We start from the raw sequence: 18,200 nt of genomic DNA on the forward strand, positions 1-18,200 counted from the left end.
GCAGAAGCTGCAGCACAACAGAGTCAGCCGAAGCAGGTCATGCACACTGCTTCGTACCATTCGCCTTACATTCCAGAATATGTAGGCAATCACTTTGCAGCTTCTGTTGCTTCGGCAAGTCAACCCCAAGCATCTTGGCAACAGCCTCCACCGCCACCACCAACACAGCGAGGACAGTAGCTAGAAGGGAGCCAGCATACTCACCTTCAGAGGGACTTCAGAGAGGAGTCCGAAGCTCGCACAGTCAATAGCACTGTGCCAGAGTCGAAGCATATTTACTGACAAATATCCTACCTCGACAGCAGTTTTTTCGCATCCTTACATTCAGTATTACTTTTTTGGTTAAGAAGGAACAATTCTGGGAAGTCTAAGTGCTTTTTATCGTTTTTCAATTTCTTGTAATAGTTTCGTCTTTTGCCATAATGAAAATATATTTTCTCCATAGGCTTGAGTTGCTGAAGCATACGAATTTATGGTGGCACAAAGGACCTTTGAATTATCAAAAATTTGTTCTAAGGGACACAATGCAATTTATTCGAAGCAGTAAAAAGTCGTTCCTAAGGGAGCACAGTGTAAGTTTTCTGAGTCTACAGCGAAAAATAAGCGCTGATTCCACCGAAAGTAAAAGGCGAAGAAGCTCCTAAGGGAGGCTTACAGCGAAAAATAAACGCTGATTCCGCTGAAAGTAAAAGGCGAAGAAGCTCCTAAGGGAGGCTTACAGCGAAAAATAAACGCTGATTCCGATGAAAGTAAAAGGCGAAGAAGCTCCTAAGGGAGGCTTACAGCGAAAAGTCAGCGCTGATATAAAAAGATTGTGTGCTCTATTGCAGGGATGTGTGTATCTTCGGCACAAATATCATTTTGCATAACATAACATCATCACATCATTTTGCATAACATAAGCATTATACAACATATTGCATGTGGAACAAGAAGGGGATACAGTATTGATCTTCGGAGAATGTTTTGAAAAAGAGAAAAGCGTAAAGAATTGAGAAGTGTAGCTTCATTAGAGAGACAACATAAAACTTTTTTATAGCTTCGGAGAATATTTTCACGAAGCTTGGATATTCCTCATCAGAGAAGTATGGAAATTCTTGTGATATATAAAAGATTTTCTTCACGAAGCATGAAAAGAAGGGAAGGTGTTTTTTCGCCGAAAGCTCAAAAATGGTATGTATGCAAAATTTCATGCATCGTAAAGAATTGAACTATAAATAGATTATATATTACATTCAAAGTTACAATGTATTACACATTTTACATTCCAAATATTCTTACAATAGAATCTAATCTTCCCTAAGAACTACTTCTGCAGCTTCGTTCAGTAGCTGATCGATAACCTTGTCCATGATGGCTTCGGCCATTTTTCTAATTTCGTCGTCCCCCTTCGGGTGGGGGCCCGGAGATGCCTCAGCAGGTTCTGAGGGAGGAGAAGATACGGCTATATTACTATTACAAACCGCGAACAAAGTCTGAAATCAAAAATTACAACAGAATAAAAACCACTAGTTAATACCTATTTGCCCTTCGGGCTCTGCGCTTTTCTCAGCAGCCTCTGCTATCTTCCTAGCATCATGGATGCCTTTTTCGCTTCTTTGAATGATTTCTTGAGCCATTTCTCGGCCGCCATTGTCCCAGATGTCGGTGAAAAATTTTCCACCAACCAGGCTTGCTTCGGCCGAGGGGTCCTTTATATCTTTGGAAGACAAGGTGGTTTCGGATTGCGCTAAATATTTCACATGATTACAACCTTTTCTTTCCAAAACAGTAGCAATCCCCCTGGCGCCTGAAAAAGCACATATGTCTCCGCGGCTATTCAAGATTTCCTCGAAGGCCTCAGCTTCGTGACTGATCCATTCAATCGGGCCTTCTGGATTCCCCCTTGTGAAATTTTCTTCGCTAGAGAATGCGCCAACGCTGGCGAAGCTGGATTTTATCTTCTTAACACATTCTATGGATTTATCATAGTACCTTTTCTTGGAAGCACGAAGCTCTTCAACATTTATTTCCAAATGATTTGCCCATTGATCACTAAGTTCTCGTTTTGTTTCTTCTAGTATGCGTTCTTCTTTAGCTCTGGCCAGTTGTTTCTGAAGATCCTGAATTTCGCGTTTTTGGGCTTCAGCTTGAGCCTTAGAGGTAGCTTCGTCTTCCTTTATTTTATCCACTAGTGTAAGCAGAATTTTATCTTTTTCCAAAGCTTCGTTCCTCAGCTTGATAACCTCTGCTCGTAGGTTGTTGAAAGCAATATTATAGCTCTCGTCTTCGGCATTCTTTTGCGCTCTCAAAGCGTTGCTCAGTATTAAACCCTATATGAAAAAAGAATTAGTATAAGAATAAAAGAATGATTCAAAAATTGTAAATTACCAAATATACAATTCTCACACCTTCAGACTATTATATGCAAGGCTGTCCGCAAGATCGTCCTTTATCATAGCGCAGAGTCCAGCTTCAAGCTTCGGAAACCCCATACTTCTAGCCATCTCCCGGCAGATAGATAATTCTTTGTTGTCAGGGAGGCAGTATAGGAAGTCATCTTCGTCTGTCCCATTGAACACTAGTGCCCCCTTTGGGTATTTCAGTTCTCTGGCATAGTGATTAGCTTCAAAAATCTCTTCTTCAGATAATTTCTTCCCCGAAGCATGTCGCACAATATAATCGCATATTTTGGAAGGTGCTTCGGGGGCAGCAGTGTCAATTTCTTCAACCAAAATTGGCTCTGACATTTTTATTTTTTCGGCTTCCAAAGCTGCCTTTGTAATTTTTGTTTCTTCGGCTTCCAAAGGTTTTACCTTGGTGGGCTCTGAAGGCCCAGCTTCAGTTTCAAATTGTTGCTTCGAAGCTACAGCAACAAAGGCGTCAGTAGACACTTCATAAGTTTCAACAGTTTTCTTTGGAGTTATGCTTGAAGATTTAATTGTCTCCAAAACATCTAACACATTAACCATCCTTTTTCTTTTCGTGGTCACTGTTGGACCCTTCTGGCTTTTTCCTGTCTCAATTTTTGCTGAAGGACTTAAAATTTCTAATGTTTTTGCTTCTTCAGTCCTTGGTTCTTCTATCTTTTCTGTTGCTGGCGCTTCGGCCAACTCTTCGATTTCTGGCAGCAGAGTTGATTCTTTAGCTTCGGCGATCGAAGAGGTCTCACCGGCGAACTCAGGCACTGTGGCCAGTTCAATATAACGTGGCCGGTGTGTGAGAACCTTTACCCTTTTCCTCTTCGGTGCCGGCTTACTAGGAGCAGCTGAAGTAGTTTCCTTAGCAGAGGAAGTATTCTTTCTTTTTTGACCCTGCACTGGATAATGGTAGTCGGGGTAGACAAATCCAATTGCGTCAAATACTCGGTTGAGCCTCTTCTTCTTTCGACCTCCGAAGGCCGCTGATAATGCAGTATCTTCGGCCTTTGAGTATACCCCAAGCAGTTCATCACTTACAGTCTCAATGCTTTTTAGCCAGTCATCATCTGGCTCAACGAATTTATCTCCGTACTTGAATGTGTATTTTAGCCTGACTAGCCCACCTTCGTCAGGTTCTTTAACGGTTTCCTGCGGCATTTCCCAGTTATCTGCAAGTGGCCACACTCTGAAGGCAATATGTTCTTGCATTAAATCCCTTGTCCCAATAAAAGAGCACACTGCGCCGAAGGCTCTTTGGCATTCTTCGGCTGTTTCATCCATCACCACCTTCGGCATCCGAAGGCCGAAGCGTTGCCAAACAGGGCGCATAATGATACCTTTAATATCTTCTCGGATTTTTAAATCATTTTTCACATAAAACCATTCTGTCATCCAGTTGCCGGGCCATCTTTTCCGAAAGGTTGGCACGGGGCAACTTGACCCAGATCGGGCGCCGAAGCTGTAGCAGCCAAAATTGTTGTGATACTGCTCTTTGCCCCAAGGTTTTGTCTCGTACAACAACTCATGTATGTTGCAAAAACTTTTAGCATTTGGTTCCAAACCTTGGCTCCTCACGGCCCAGACGAAGATGCCCATCCTTATGATTGATTCGGGAGTGAGTTGGTGAAGGTAGACTTCAAAAATCTTCAGCACTTCCACAACAAAACTGCTTAAGGGAAATCGTAGTCCAGCTTTCAAGAAGCTTCGGAATACCACGACTTCATTTTCTTCAGGAGTAGGCACAGTTTTCTCCTCAATATCCGCCCTCACAATAGACATGTCTCGAAAATACCTTCCTTTCATGGTATCAAGATGACTCTGCTTAATACTCGATTTGCCGAAGACTGTGTGACTCGGTCGCCACGGTCGATCTTCGGAGTCTTCGCCCCCACTTTCTACATCATAGCTGTCACTGTCACCAGTATCTTCAGACAAACCCTCCAAAATTTCTTTAGTAATCTTCTCTGTATTAGTCTTCGACATTGATTGAAGAAAGCCTAGATGCATCTCTTCAGAAAGACTTAGCTTCGAATCACTAACAGCTTTTTTATCCTCAGACATCCTTGCAAATGCTGAGAAAGTGCTCTCGAAACCGAAGCTTAAAAATCCAAAAGGCCAAGCAAGTGTTGTTGCGCGCAGGCTAATAGTTGGATGAGTAAAAGCAGTTGGCAAGAGAGCGTGCCAAATAAACTCGGGAGGAGCTCTTATTTATACACCCAGTGCGTTGAAAACTGGAGGGTCCCGCTTGTCAAAGACTGTTGCTATTCTAGCAAAGAGAAGGTGTTTTTTCGGACCTTCGGCTTAAGGCCTTCGTCCATATCGCAATATGAATTTGTCATTACAGCAAAATTAATATTGCGAGGGGCTACTGTTGGGGGCCTTCGGCTTCCGAAGGTCCTCAAAACATAATTTGACAATGTTTTCCAAGTATGTGAGCAGGTATCTTCGGAATCAGGTTGCGGATATACAAAAGCATGGTCAAGACGAAGCTTGACTGAAATAGAAGACGATCGTGATGAAGGATGAAACGATCACGAAGCTATGTGCAGAAAAGCTTCGGCATGACAACAGAAAAGGGGAACCGACTTAAAGATGAAAAGCCAAATTAAACCTTGGAGAATTACTATAGAGTTATTGATAAAAGCAAAGGGCATTAATGTAATTTTACATGGCCTGCGTCCCGTGCCTATAAATAGATGAACAGTACTCCTGTACTGTTCACGCTGACTTGGCATTGGCATTTCGTTTGTACCCTTACTTTCCTTCAAGCCGAAGGTATATTTGTAATTTGTTATTGTTTACATAAGTAAAATAAATAGAAATAAATTAATAATAATGTTCAAACTAATCATGTTATTTTCCGTATTTTATGCATAAATCTTTTCTTATCTTTTATTATGATTATGAAGGTATGACCTTCATAACCTTCGTCCGAAATCCATTATATCCAAGGGGAAATAATGCTTCGAAGAACGAAGGGCTTTAATATTTAACATTTTATGTTGCCTTGTTCTTAATTCATAGCATTTGAGAACAAGTCCCCAACAGGCATGGATCGCCAAAAATGGATACTTGTGAGTGAAATATAAGCCCTTTTTCAAACTTTCTCCCCCTTTGGTAAATAATATAGGAGTGAAGATTATACCAAATTGGAGAGAGGTGTAGAGCGACAGCGAAGGATGAATAATTTGATGGAGTGGAGTGGAAGCCTTGTCTTCGCCGAAGACTCCTTTTCACTTTCAATCTATGACTTAGCATATAATACACTTGAAAACACTTTTAGTCATAGCACATGAAAGAGATATGATCAAAGGTATATAAATGAGCTATGTGTGCAAAATATCAATCAAAATTCCTAGAATCAAGAATGTTTAGCTCATGCCTAAGTTTGGTAAAGGTTTTCTCATCTAATGGCTTGGTAAAGATATCGGCTAATTGTTCTTTTGTGCTAACATATGCAATCTCGATACCCCCCTTTGTTGGTGATCCCTCAAAAAGTGATACCGAATGGCTATGTGCTTAGTGCGGCTGTGCTCAACGGGATTATCCGCCATGCGGATTGCACTCTCATAATCACATAGGAGAGGAACTTTGGTTAATTTGTAACCATAGTCCCTAAGGGTTTGCCTCATCCAAAGCAATTGCGCGCAACAATGGCCTGCGGCAATGTACTCGGCTTCGGCGGTAGAAAGAGCTACAAAATTTTGTTTCTTATAAGCCCAAGACACCATAGATCTTCCCAAGAACTGGCAAGTCCCTGATGTGCTCTTTTTATCAATTTTACACACTGCCCAATCAACATCTAAAAATCCAATTAAATTAAAAGTGGATCCCTTGGGGTACCAAAGACCAAACTTAGGAGTATGAACTAAATATCTCAAAATTCGTTTCACGGCCTGTTGGGGACTCGTTCTCAAATGCTATAAATTGAGAACAAGGCAACACAGAAATAGGTTATTTGTTAATGCCCTTCGTCCTTCGGAACATTATTTCTCTAAGGATATAATGATCTTCGGACGAAGGTCATGAAGGACATACCTTCATCATCTCAACATATATATAAACATATCAAGGGCGGATGAGGCATGTAAAACATAAGGGATAATGTGAATAAACATATAACATCATCATACACATTTCTTATTATATATAATAATAAATGAATAATGACAATATTGAATTACATTTGTACCTTCGGCTTGACAGAAAATGAAAGTACAAGTGTGACGCAAAAATGAGTACAAGTCAGCGTGAACAGTACGGGGGTACTGTTCATCTATTTATAGGCACGGGACACAGCCCGTGTAAAATTACATCCATGCCCTTCACATTTGCTAATGACTTTAAGGTAGTCCACCGAGGTCTAAATAGCCTTTTCCCTTTTAAGTCGGTTCCCTTTTTTACCGTTATGCCAAAGCTCCCTTGCGCGTAGCTTCGGCGCTGTGTCAACCTTCGTATTGTTCGTGCTTTTCACACTGTGTGGTTCTGATCCGAGTCCGAAGGCACCTGTTCATACATTACACTCGGGAAACATTGTTAAATCATGTTTTTGAGGACCTTCGGAAGACAAAGGCCCCCAACTGTAGCCCCTCGCAATATTAATTTGTTAGAATGACGAATTCAGATTGCGACATGGACGAAGGCCCTAAGCCGAAGGTCTGAAAAAACACCTTCCCTTTACTATAATAGCAACAGTCAATGACAGACGGGGCCCTCCAACTTGGAGCGCACTGGGCATATAAATAGGAACTCACACCGACTGCACTTGATACACTGCTTGTGCCATTTGTCTTATTTTCTCAATTTTATAACTTGTGCTTACTAGCGCTTGATAGCTCTCAAGCCTTTGAGCTTCACTTTGAAGGACACATTTTCGTCATTTCCAAAGAGAAGATGTCTCAAGACAATAAGACAGTTGCTAAGACGAAGCTAACCGAAGAGGAGAAGCTCCTTGAGGAGAAGACTGCTGGATTTGTTGAGTCAATACCAAAAACAAATACAAAGAAGATTACTAAAGAGATACTGGAAGGCTTGTCTGAAGATACTGATGATAGCGACAGCTATGATGTGGAGAGTGGAGGCGAAGACTCTGAAGATCGGCCCTGGCGACCAAGTCATGCAGTCTTTGGGAAATCAACTATCAAACAGAGTCATCTTGATAATATGAGAGGAAGGTATTTTCGAGATATGTCTATTATGAGGGCTGACGTAGACAGGGCCGTTCCTGCTCCCAAAGAAAACCAAGTTGTGATCTTCCGAAGCTTCTTCAAAGCTGGTCTTCGGTTCCTGTTGAGCAGATTTGTGGTTGAAGTTTTAAAGACATACCAGATTTTCCTTCACCAGATCACTCTCGAAGCGGTTATTAGAATGAGGATCTTCGTCTGGGCTGTGAGAAGTCAAGGTCTAGAGTCAAGTGCAAGATGTTTTTGCAGTATGCATGAACTTTCGTATGAGACGAAGGCCTGGGGTAAAGAACAATATCATAACAATTTCGGTTGCTATAGCTTCATTGTTCGCTTTGGCGCAAGTTACCCAGTGCCAACGTTTCAGAAGAGATGGCTCGGAGCCTGGATGGAAGAGTGGTTTTATGTGAAAAATGATTTGAAGGCGAGAGAAGACATTAAAGAGATCATCATGCGCCCCATCTGGTCTCGCTTCGGCCTCCGAAAGCCGAAGGTAGAAATTGATGAGGCAGCCGAAGCATGCCGAAGGGCCTTCAACACAATTTGCTCTTTTATTGGGACAAGAGACTTACTTCAAGAACATATAGCCTACAGGATATGGCCACTTATAGACAGCTGGGAAATGCTGAAAGAAACCATCACTAACCCTAGCGAAGGTGGCCTGGTTCGATTGAAATACACCTTCAGGTTTGGGGACAAGTTTGTCAAACCAGATAATGACTGGCTGAAGTGTATTGAAAATACTAGCGATGAGCTACTTGGAGCATATTCTAAGTCCGAAGATAATGCACTATCTACGGCCTTCGGGAGCCGAAAAAAGAAAAGATTAAATAGGGTTTTTGATGCTATTGGATTTGTGTATTCTGACTATCGCTACCCGCCACGGGGGCAAAAAAGAAAGGGTGCAACTTCTGGAAAGGTTGCTGCTTCGGCTGCTCCAAGCGAGCCTGCGCCGAAGAGTAAGAAGTTGAAGGTCCTTACCCACCGACCATAATATATTGAATCGGCCATAGTGCCTGAGTTTGGCGGGGAAACTTCTTCATCTACTGAAGCGAAAGAACCTGCTCCTCCCACGCAGAAGATCGAAGAGCCGACTGTAATGCCGAAGGTACCCTCAGCCGAGTTAGCTGAGCTGAAGACTGATAAAACTGAGGAGCCAAGGATCGAAGGAACAAAAATATTAGAAGTTTTAAGCCCTTCGGTAGAAGTGACAGTGCCGAAGGCACAAAAAGGTCTTGCTGCAACTCCTAAAAGAAAAAGGATGGCAAGTGTACTAGATGTGCTGGAATCAGTAAAGGCTTCAAGCTCTATTCCCTCAAATAAAATTGCCAAGGCTTCGAAAATGCAAATCGAAGCTAAAACAAAACCAGCCAAAGTTGAAGCTGCAGTGAGCCAGGCTAGTGCCGAAGCCGGACCTTCAGAGCCTGCTGAGAAAAAACCCTCGGAAACTGAAGAGAAGGCAGCAGAGGAAGAGGCTATAGAACAGACTTTGCCTAAAAAAGTTGCGACTCCTGCTCCCAAAGCTTTAAAAGAAAGTATTGAATATATCATCCGTCAAGCTTCGGGAAAAAGACTCTCTAAAGAAGAAGAACGAGAAGCTCAACACTATGCCCAGAAACTAAAATATCCGAAGGGGCATTGGTATTCAACGACAGCAGAGAGGAAGATTTCTTGTACTGTCTCCTAAATAGCAAAAAGATATCTGTTTGCCGTGAGATGGGTAGAAGCTTCGGATTCCCAACATTAGAAGATGGCCTCTCAGTACTGTCGAAAGATGAATTGACCGATAGTTTGGCATATAATAGTATAAAGGTGCGAAAAACAATTTTTGTATTTAAAAACGAATTATTTCACTTGTTTATACTTAATACTATACTCCTTCTGCAGGGCTTGATCCTTAGCAATGCCCTCAGGACACAGAAAAATATTGAAGACGAAGGATGCACAATAGCTCTAAACAACCTTCGCTCAGAGGTTATTGAACTAAGGAACCAAGGCCTTGAAAAGGATAAAATATTAATTTCATTGGTAAACAAGATAAAAGAAGACGAAGCTAGTTCCAAAGTTCAAGCTGAGACCCAAAAGAGTGAAATTGAGGATCTTCGGAAGCAATTAGCTGAGGCCAAATTAAAATGCGCTGTTGCCGAAGCTGATCGAGATGCTAGTGAGTACTGGAAAAATTATTTTGAAAAAACAGTTGCAGAGCTTCACGCATCAAAAGAAAGATGTTTTGAAAAATCTGTGGAATGCATAAAAAGATCAAGACTAGCTTCGCCAACGTGGGCGCCTACTCAAATGAAGACAACTTCATACGGGGCGACCCTGAGGGCGTCATCGAGTGGATCAGTAGTGAAGCCGAAGCTTTTGAGGAGATTCTGAGTGACCACGGGGACGTCTGTGCATTCTCTGTTGCTAGGGGAGTTCCGTTTTAGAGAAGGCAGGTTGCGAACATGTTAAAACATTGGCCCAGACCGAAGCTGCCTTCTCTATTAACGATACGAAGGACCCCTCGGCCGAAGCGAGCTTAATAGGCGGAAAATTTTTCACTGATATCTGGGAAAATGGTGGCCAAGGGATGGCTCATGAAATTATGAGAAAGAGCGAAAAAGATATTCATGACGCTCGAGAAGCAACGAAAGAAGCTGAAAAGCTGCGGAACTCGAAAGACGGATAGGTACTACTTAATGGCTTTTAGCTTTATTGTTTATTTTTGTGACTTCGAACTAATTTGTGTCTTCTACCGCAGCTGAACTATCTCCTCCTCCAGAGCCATTCGACCCACTGGCCGACACAGAGACAAAGAAAGCAATAGAAATTATTAATATGGCCGAAGCTATTGTAGACGAAGTTGTTACCAAATTGCTAACCGAAGCTGCAGAAAAAGTTCTAAAGGAAGAAGAGTAGCTATTTGTCGGCGTTTCGACCCCGGGGGGTCCCTGGACCGACGAGTAAATTGTCGCTGCATGTCCCAGCCCAGATGGGTCGGCGCGAGACGGAACACAAAGGGGGGAAAACAGCAAAGGGGAACCCGCGACCTTCGTGTTGTCCTGCGCCCAGGGCGGATGCGCTTGCAGTAGGGGGTTACAAGCGTTCGCGTGGGAGAGAGAGAGAGAGAGAGAGAGAGAGAGCCTTGTGCGTCGGCCCGTTCTCCCGCGCGGCCAACCTTCTCGTACGAGAGCCCTGGACCTTCCTTTTATAGGCGTAAGAAGAGGGCCCAGGTGTACAATGGGGGGGTGTAGCAATGTGCTAACGTGTCTAACAAAGGGGAGCCAGAGCCCTATGTACGTGCCGTCGTGGCTGTCGAAGAGGTTTTGGCACCCTATTCATGTGATGTCATGGCCGTCGGAGGAGCGCTTGAGCCCCGTGGAAGTACAGCTGTCGGGGCTGTCAGATCCTTGCTGACGTCTCCTTGCTTCCGTAAGGGACTGAGAGCCGCCATCGTCATGGGGCACGTGGGGTGCCATCATTACTTGTTTACCGGGGCGAGCCGGATGGGACACCAGTCTTGTTCCCCGTAGCCTAGGCTAGCTAGGGGTAGGGTAATGATGGCCCCCTGTGACGTGGTCGGTCCGAGCCCGAGGTCGGGCGAGGCGGAGGCTCCTCCGAGGTCGAGGCTGAGTTCGGGCCCGAGGGTCGGGCGAGGCAGAGACCATCGTCCAGGGTCGAGGTTGAGTCCGAGCCCGGGGGTCGGGCGAGGCGGAGATCGTCGTCCGAGGTCGAGGTTGAGTCCGAGCCCTGGGGTCGGGTGAGGCAGAGACCGTCTTCCGGAGTCGAGGTTGAGTCCGAGCCCTGGGGTCGGGCGAGGTGGAGACCGCCTTCCGGAGTCGAGGCCGAGTCCGAGCTCAGGGGTCGGGCGAGGCGGAGTCCGTCTTTCGAGGTCAAGGTTGAGTCCGAGCCCTGGGGTCGGGCGAGGCAGAGACTGCCTTCCGGAGTCGAGGTTGAGTCCGAGCCCTGGGGTCGGGCGAGGCGAAGACCGCCTTCCGGAGTCGACGCCGAGTTCGAGCTCAGGGGTCGGGCGAGGCGGAGTCCGTCTTCCAAGGTCGAGGTGGAGTCCGAGCCCTAGGGTCGGGCGAGGCGGAGCTACTTATGGCACCTGAGGCCGGTCTTGGCGGCTGTCAGCCTCACCCTGACGGGTGGCACAGCAGTCGGAGCAGCGCAGGCGACGCTGTTTTCCCGTCAGGTCGGTTAGTGGAGCGGCGAAGTGACTGCGGTCACTTTGGCCCTGTCGACTGAGGAGCGCGTGTCAGGATAAGGTGTCAGTCGATCCTTGCATTAAATGCTCCTACGATACGGTCGGTTGGCGTGGCGATCTGGCCAAGGTTGCTTCTCCGCGAAGCCTGGGCCTCGGACGAGCCGAAGGTGCGTCTGTTGCTTGAGGGGACCCTCGGGCGAGACGTGAATCCTCCTGGGTCGCCTGCCTTTGCCCGAGACTGGGCTTGGACGAGGCGAGACCGTGTCCCTTGAGTGGACGGAGCCTTGACCTGAATCGTGCCCATCAGGCCTTTACAGCTTTGTGCTGATGGGGGTTACCAGCTGAGATTAGGAGTCTTGGGGGTACCCCTAATTATGGTCCCCGACAGTAGCCCCCGAGCCTCGAAGGGAGTGTTAGTACTCGCTTGGAGGCTTTTGTCGCACTTTTTTGCAAGGGGACCGACCTTTCTCGGTTGCATTTCATTCCGGTGGGTGCGCGCGAGCGCACCCGCCGGGTGTAGCCCCCGAGGCCTCGAAGGAGTGGTTTGCCTCCTCCGAGGTCTTAGCGCGTTTCGTGATGCCTCGGTCGGTCTGGTTGTTCCCTCATGCAAACTGGCCGTAGCCCGAGTGCATAGTCAGGTTCCAAGTTCTCGGGTTGGTATGTTGACGCTGTCAACGGTTTGGCTGGAGCCGGGTTTGCGAGAGCAGCCCTCGAGCCTCCGCACAGAGCGAGAGGACGGTCAAGGACTGACTCGGCTTTTTTCATACGCCCCTGCGTCGCCTTTCTGCAAGGAGGAGGGGGAAAGCGCCATGTTGCCCTCGGAGGGCGCCGAACATGGTGTCTCCAGTGAGTTGCTAACGGGTGATCCGAGTGGACGCCCGTGCCCCGTTCGATAAGGGTCGGCTAGTGGCCCAGAGGCGCGCTCCAAAAGTACCTGCAGGTGATTTGCGGGACCCGGCCCCGTTTGATAGGGTCCAAGGGCTCGATGCCTCCCTCTGATGGGATTCCATTACAGAATCGCTCTTGCTGGTCTCGGAAATGTCCTAGGGTACCTCGGGAGCGTAGCCCGAGCCTCGGCCATGTATCGGACGTACCCAGAGTCATCCCTTGCTCTGCATGCTCTGAGGCGGCTGTCGAACCCTTCAGGGGCCAGCCTACGAACCCCTGATCAGTAGTGGGCGCGGAGCCCGAGTGGCCCGAGGCGGCTGTCGAACCCTTCCGAGGGGCCAGCCTTCGAACCTCTGACCAGTGGTGGGCGCGGAGCCCAAGTGCTCTGAGGCGGCTGTTGAACCCTTCCGAGGGGCCAGCCTTCGAACCTCTGATCAGTAGGAGGGCTCGGGGCCCGCTCCCTTCGCGGAGAAGGATCCCTTTCGGAGTATCCCCTTTCCTGGTCCCTATAGCAAGAGAGAGAAAGAGGAAGAGGAAAATGATACGAAATCGAACGACGTGGCGCACCTTTTTTGACGCGGTCATTATGGCGGATGTGAAGCGTCGCCTGCTTCGCCTGCCAAAGGTGTCGCCTGTCCTGCCGCAGAGTTAACGCGACGGGACGAGTAGTTCGCGGGGCAGCCGTTGTGCGTGCGCGAGCCGTTCGAGGAACGGGTGTTTCGCCTTTGAGTTTTGAATCTCGCGACGGGTTCGGGCGAAGTGTTGAACGGGTCTCGCCTAGGCCTTTATATATTCGGAAGAGGGACCGGTGACGGTTCTTTACTCTGCTGCTTGCCTCCCACTTAGGTTTCCGAACCTGAGGGAATAGCCAGAGAAAGAAAACCGCGCACCTTGTCTGCTCCGTCGCCACCTCTTCTGCTTGGTGATGGCCGACCGGGTAACCGTTGTTTCGCCGTGCGACCCGTGGCCTTTCTCCACCATCACGACGGACGATCTGGAGGCCCTTATTGCCGATGGTTTGCTTCGTCCTCTCTCCGGTGACCCGCAGCCGGAGTGGATGGCCCCTCCGAGCGGAGCCGCCCCGTCCCCGCCGCCGGGGTATGTGCTGAGCTTCGTCTCTTTTCACGAGCGGGGGTTCGGAGTGCCGGCAAGTCGTTTCATGCGGGCGATTCTGCACTTCTACGGGGTGGAGCTGCACAATCTTAGCCCCAGCTCCATCACGCAAGCAGCCATCTTCGCAGCGGTTTGCGAAGGGTTTTTGGAGGTTGCCCCCCATTGGGACCTGTGGACCCATCTCTTCTCTGCGGAGCTTTTTGCCTCGACGACGGGGGAAAGAAGAGTTTGCATGGCAGTGCGGGCCGGTGGCTGCATCCTCCAGTTGAGGCAGGCGCGGGCGCAGCAGTACATCCCTGCCATCCTTGTGTCTTCGAATAAGGGGTGGCAGCGCTGGTGATTTTATCTCTGGAATGACGATGGGAGGCTCCCGTCGTTTTCTCAACAAGTGGTGACCGCCGCCGGCAGTAACTGGCGCTATGGGGCCCCGCGCGAGAAACTGAAGAATCTCCAGCCCCTATTGAAGGCCTTGGAGGAGCTGCGAGAAGGAGGGCTCACCGCCGCGGGGGTGGTTGCCGCCATTCATCGCCGGAGGGTGCTCCCCTTGACGGAGTGGCGGCTGCCGCTTTCGGAGATGACGCTGGGGGTTGACTTGGAGGGTTTGCAGATGTCCTCGGTCCCCCTCCCCGTCGATGACCTCCACAGGCTGGTAGCCGGCACGGTAGGGAGGTTAGACGCCGGCGCCCTCACCCAGCTCTCGATGCGTCCCGATCGCGGGTGTGTGTCCCTGGTGGGTGTCCGCTCCTTCTTCCTTCTTGTGTCAGATTGCCCTTGGTTCTCTTAGCCGAGACTTTTCGTCCGTCTCCAGGAGGTGGGGTTTCACAAGCCTTCCCTGCCACCGGTCCCGGAGGACGCGGTGGACCGAGCCACGCGGAGGGTCGCCGCAGAGAAGAAGAAGGAGAAGAAGGACGCGAAGAAGGCTCGGGCCCGCGAGCGGATGCGGGCTCGGGATGCCTTGGAGAGGCTTCGTCGTCGGCACGAGGGGAACGGGCTCCCGAGGGAGCCGTCGCCGGAGACGCCTGACGATGATGACGACGACGACGATGACGATGATGAAGACGATGACATGGCTGCCCGCCTTGGCCTCAGCCCGGATCTAAGGCTGGGCCAGGGGTCGTCGAGCCAGCCCCCGAGCGGGCTGGCACCGTCAGTATCTGGGGCCGGGACGTCGGGGTCCTGGTCCTAAGAACGGGGGCAGGCCGATGGGGTACTTGACCCCTTGGCCGAGGTAGTTGAGGTGACCCCGGGGAGTTAGGCCGACCCGCCTGTTCCCCAAGAGTCGTTGCCCGTGCCGACTGCACAGGAGGCTGATCCTCGGGTCGTTGTGGCTGCGCCTGGGCAGTCCGTCCCTCTGGTGCCTCGGGCGCCCGAGGCAAGGATGGTGCCGAAGCCGGCAGCAGGGCTAACCTCGGTGGTACCCGAGGGGACCGAGGCTCGAGGGACCTCCCCGTAGGCACGATTGGTCGTGGCCCGGAGTGGGTAAGCATCTGAGGATACCTTTGTCCCGGCTCCTTCGTGTGTCCTGATCCTGCTCTTTCCTTTCTTCCTAGCAAATGGAGGCACGGTTCGACCGGTCTGGCTCCTCGAAAGGACCTTAAGACGGCGCCAGCTTTTGCGGCCGGTGTCGCACCGGGCCTCGGCGGCCGGCTGGCCTCTACACAAGGTGCCCTCGAGCAGGGGGCTCAGGCGGCACAAGTTGCCGTGGGGCGAGCTCCCGAGGCTGATCCCTCCGTTGAGGCGGCCGTCGTGCCGAGGGAGACTGGTGGCGCGACTACGATCTCGAGCCCACCAGACGTGTTGCCGGTGTTGGCACCGGCTTCTGCCGAGGCTGTTGCCGTTCTGGCCGTGGAGCCACCCATCGCCGCCGACGCTGAGACGGCCGAGGCGCCGTTACTCGATGCCTCGGAGGAGGGAGGAGCAGAACCGCGACCCGTCCTGGGGAGCGGCAACCTCGTCCTCGCGCGGCGCAGTCTCGACGGGCGGCGTCAGTCGCTCCGGTTCTGGACCCATGGTGCTTCGAATCCCCTCTTCGTTCTTGACGATGAGCGAGAGGAGCAGTCTTGGGACGGGCTTCGTGAATGTGCTGAGGTGACGGTGGGGTCGCTTCGGTCGACCTTGGAGGTCCTTTGCAGGGACGTTCCCAAGATCCTCCAGGTAATGATTTCAGGCATACCTTTCACGTGATCAAGGCATTCTTTGTGACGCCCCGCTTCCTTTCCTCAGGATCTGACGGATCTGAGCGCCGCCAAGTCGTCGTTTATCCGCCGCGAGGCCGATGTCTGGGGTTCGCTGCGGTTCCTGAGGACCACGTTTGCCGAGGCTACCGAGCGCCTCTCCCAACGGAGCGCCGAGGTGGCGGACCTTCGGTTGCTCTGTGTTGATCTGGGGGCAGAGGCAGCGGCGGCACGCGCAGAGGCGCAGCGGCGACAGTTGGAGCTTGGCCAGGTCATCGGCGAGCGGGACCAGTCTCGGGGCCGGGCCACCGAGGCTGAAAGCCGGCTGAGGCCCTTGGAGACCAGCTAGCCGAGGCGTCTGCTCGGGCCAGAGCCCTTGTGGCGGACCTAGCCGCGCCCGTCGGGTCTGCTCAGTCCGCCCAAGCCGCAGCCTCGGAGCAGTGTGCCCGAGCTAAAGGTATGTCTTGGCTGTTTTATGATTTTGATTCAGCTTCATTCTTCAACTCGTGTTTGAAGACTTCTGCTTTGGCTGTTTGCAGAGCTCGAGTCTGCCCTCGACGAGTCCACCAAGGCACTTGCCCAGGCGGCTGAGCAGAAGGAGGCCGACCGCGTGGCCATGTCCGAGGCTATCTCGGCCTTCTGCCAGATCTTCGGTCTTGACGACGTCCCCTCGGGAAGCTCCCCCCAGAGTCGCCTGCAGGCCTTGGGTGACCACGCGCGCGACAGACTCCGCGAGGCGCTACATCACGGCGTTAGGCGGGCCTTCGCCGTGCTCGCTTCCCACTATGATGTGGATCTGGAGCGGGTCAGCGAGGGGTATTGCCTTCCCGACGAAGATGAAGCTGCCCTGGCCGAAGTCCAGAGGCTTGACGCGGCCGCCGCGGGCCCAAGCGCGGTGCTGGCGACCACCTTCGAAGCAGAGATCCATCCGCTCGCGCCGTCATCCGAGGCCGGGGCGGATCTCACCGAGGGTGGAAACGAAGCCGAGGGCGCGGCTCCTTCTCCGGGCGACGCCTGATTCTGCCGGAGCAGTTTATTTTGAATGCGTATGTGTCTTTTGCGGTCACCGGGGCCCGAACACTTTGTCGTCGTGATATAAAGCTGTGTCTCTTTTCCTCCTGTTTTGCGTATCCGGACTCGTTCGTCAGTAGCAGGATTGCTTACCCAAGTAAGAGTTATTTTTCGCGGTAGGTGACGAGTGAGGTATCCGTATCCCAGAGGCGTAGGAGTCCCTCGGCTCGGTCGTCCTTGCTGAAAGTATCTAGGCCCCTGGTTGGTTTTAGTGATTAATGACAACGTAATATTATATGTGACTAACGTGTGTTTTGCAGAGACAAATGGTAAGTTAGGTCGCATGACAGGTAAAAGCACTACAATGAGAAAGCAATCCCGGAGATAAGAACTCGAAGCGACGGCTAAAACGACGGAACAAAAGGTGAAGGTCTACAGAGTCCGAGTGTCAAGAAGATGTGGACACTCGCGATTTAGTTAGGTCTTTTATTCTCTTTTAGCCGTACTATAAAGAGGGGTTGTCGATGAGTAGTTTGACCAAGAGAGTTCTAGTGTAGTGTTGGTGCACAATCACACTCATATACAGTGCTAGGTGTCACTCTAGAACTCACACACAAGTTAGAGCGAAAACCGATTTGAAAAACAGCTGAAAAACAAGAGGTAGGGTTTCTGGCTTTGGGGCACCGGACTGTCCGGTGTGCACCGGACTGTCCGGTGTGCACCGGACTGTCCGGTGCACCCTCTGCCAGGTGGGGCCAGGCTGGTCCTCAGCAGAGCTTTCCCAGTCGCAGAAACCCGAGAGCGCAGCCTTCGGAGATGAATTTTAGTGGCACACCGGACACCGCACCGGACTGTCCGGTGTGCACCGGACAGTGAACTGTTCACTGTCCGGTGCACCATGAGTCCAACGGCTCCGTGTCAGAACTAGCCGTTGGAAGTGACCGTTGGCGCACCGGTGGCGCACCGTTGGCGCACCGGACTGTCCGGTGCGCCATCGCGCAGCAAGTTTCCTGTAACGGCTAGTTGGTGGGTGAGGGCTATTTATACCCCTTCCACCCACCATATTCAATGTCTTGCACTCCACATTTATTCCAGCACCTTGGTAGAGTATTGCAAGCACCAAAAGCCTTGTGAGGAGATTAGTGAATCATAATCCACGCTTGTTCCTCATTAGCGCTAGTGAGAGCCACCTAGAGCACACACCACTTGCATTAGGCTTCTCTTGGTCAAGCGAAAGTCT

Source organism: Zea mays, chromosome 6, assembly GCF_902167145.1.
Source record: "Zea mays cultivar B73 chromosome 6, Zm-B73-REFERENCE-NAM-5.0, whole genome shotgun sequence".
NCBI classification, from domain to species: Eukaryota; Viridiplantae; Streptophyta; class Magnoliopsida; order Poales; family Poaceae; genus Zea; species Zea mays.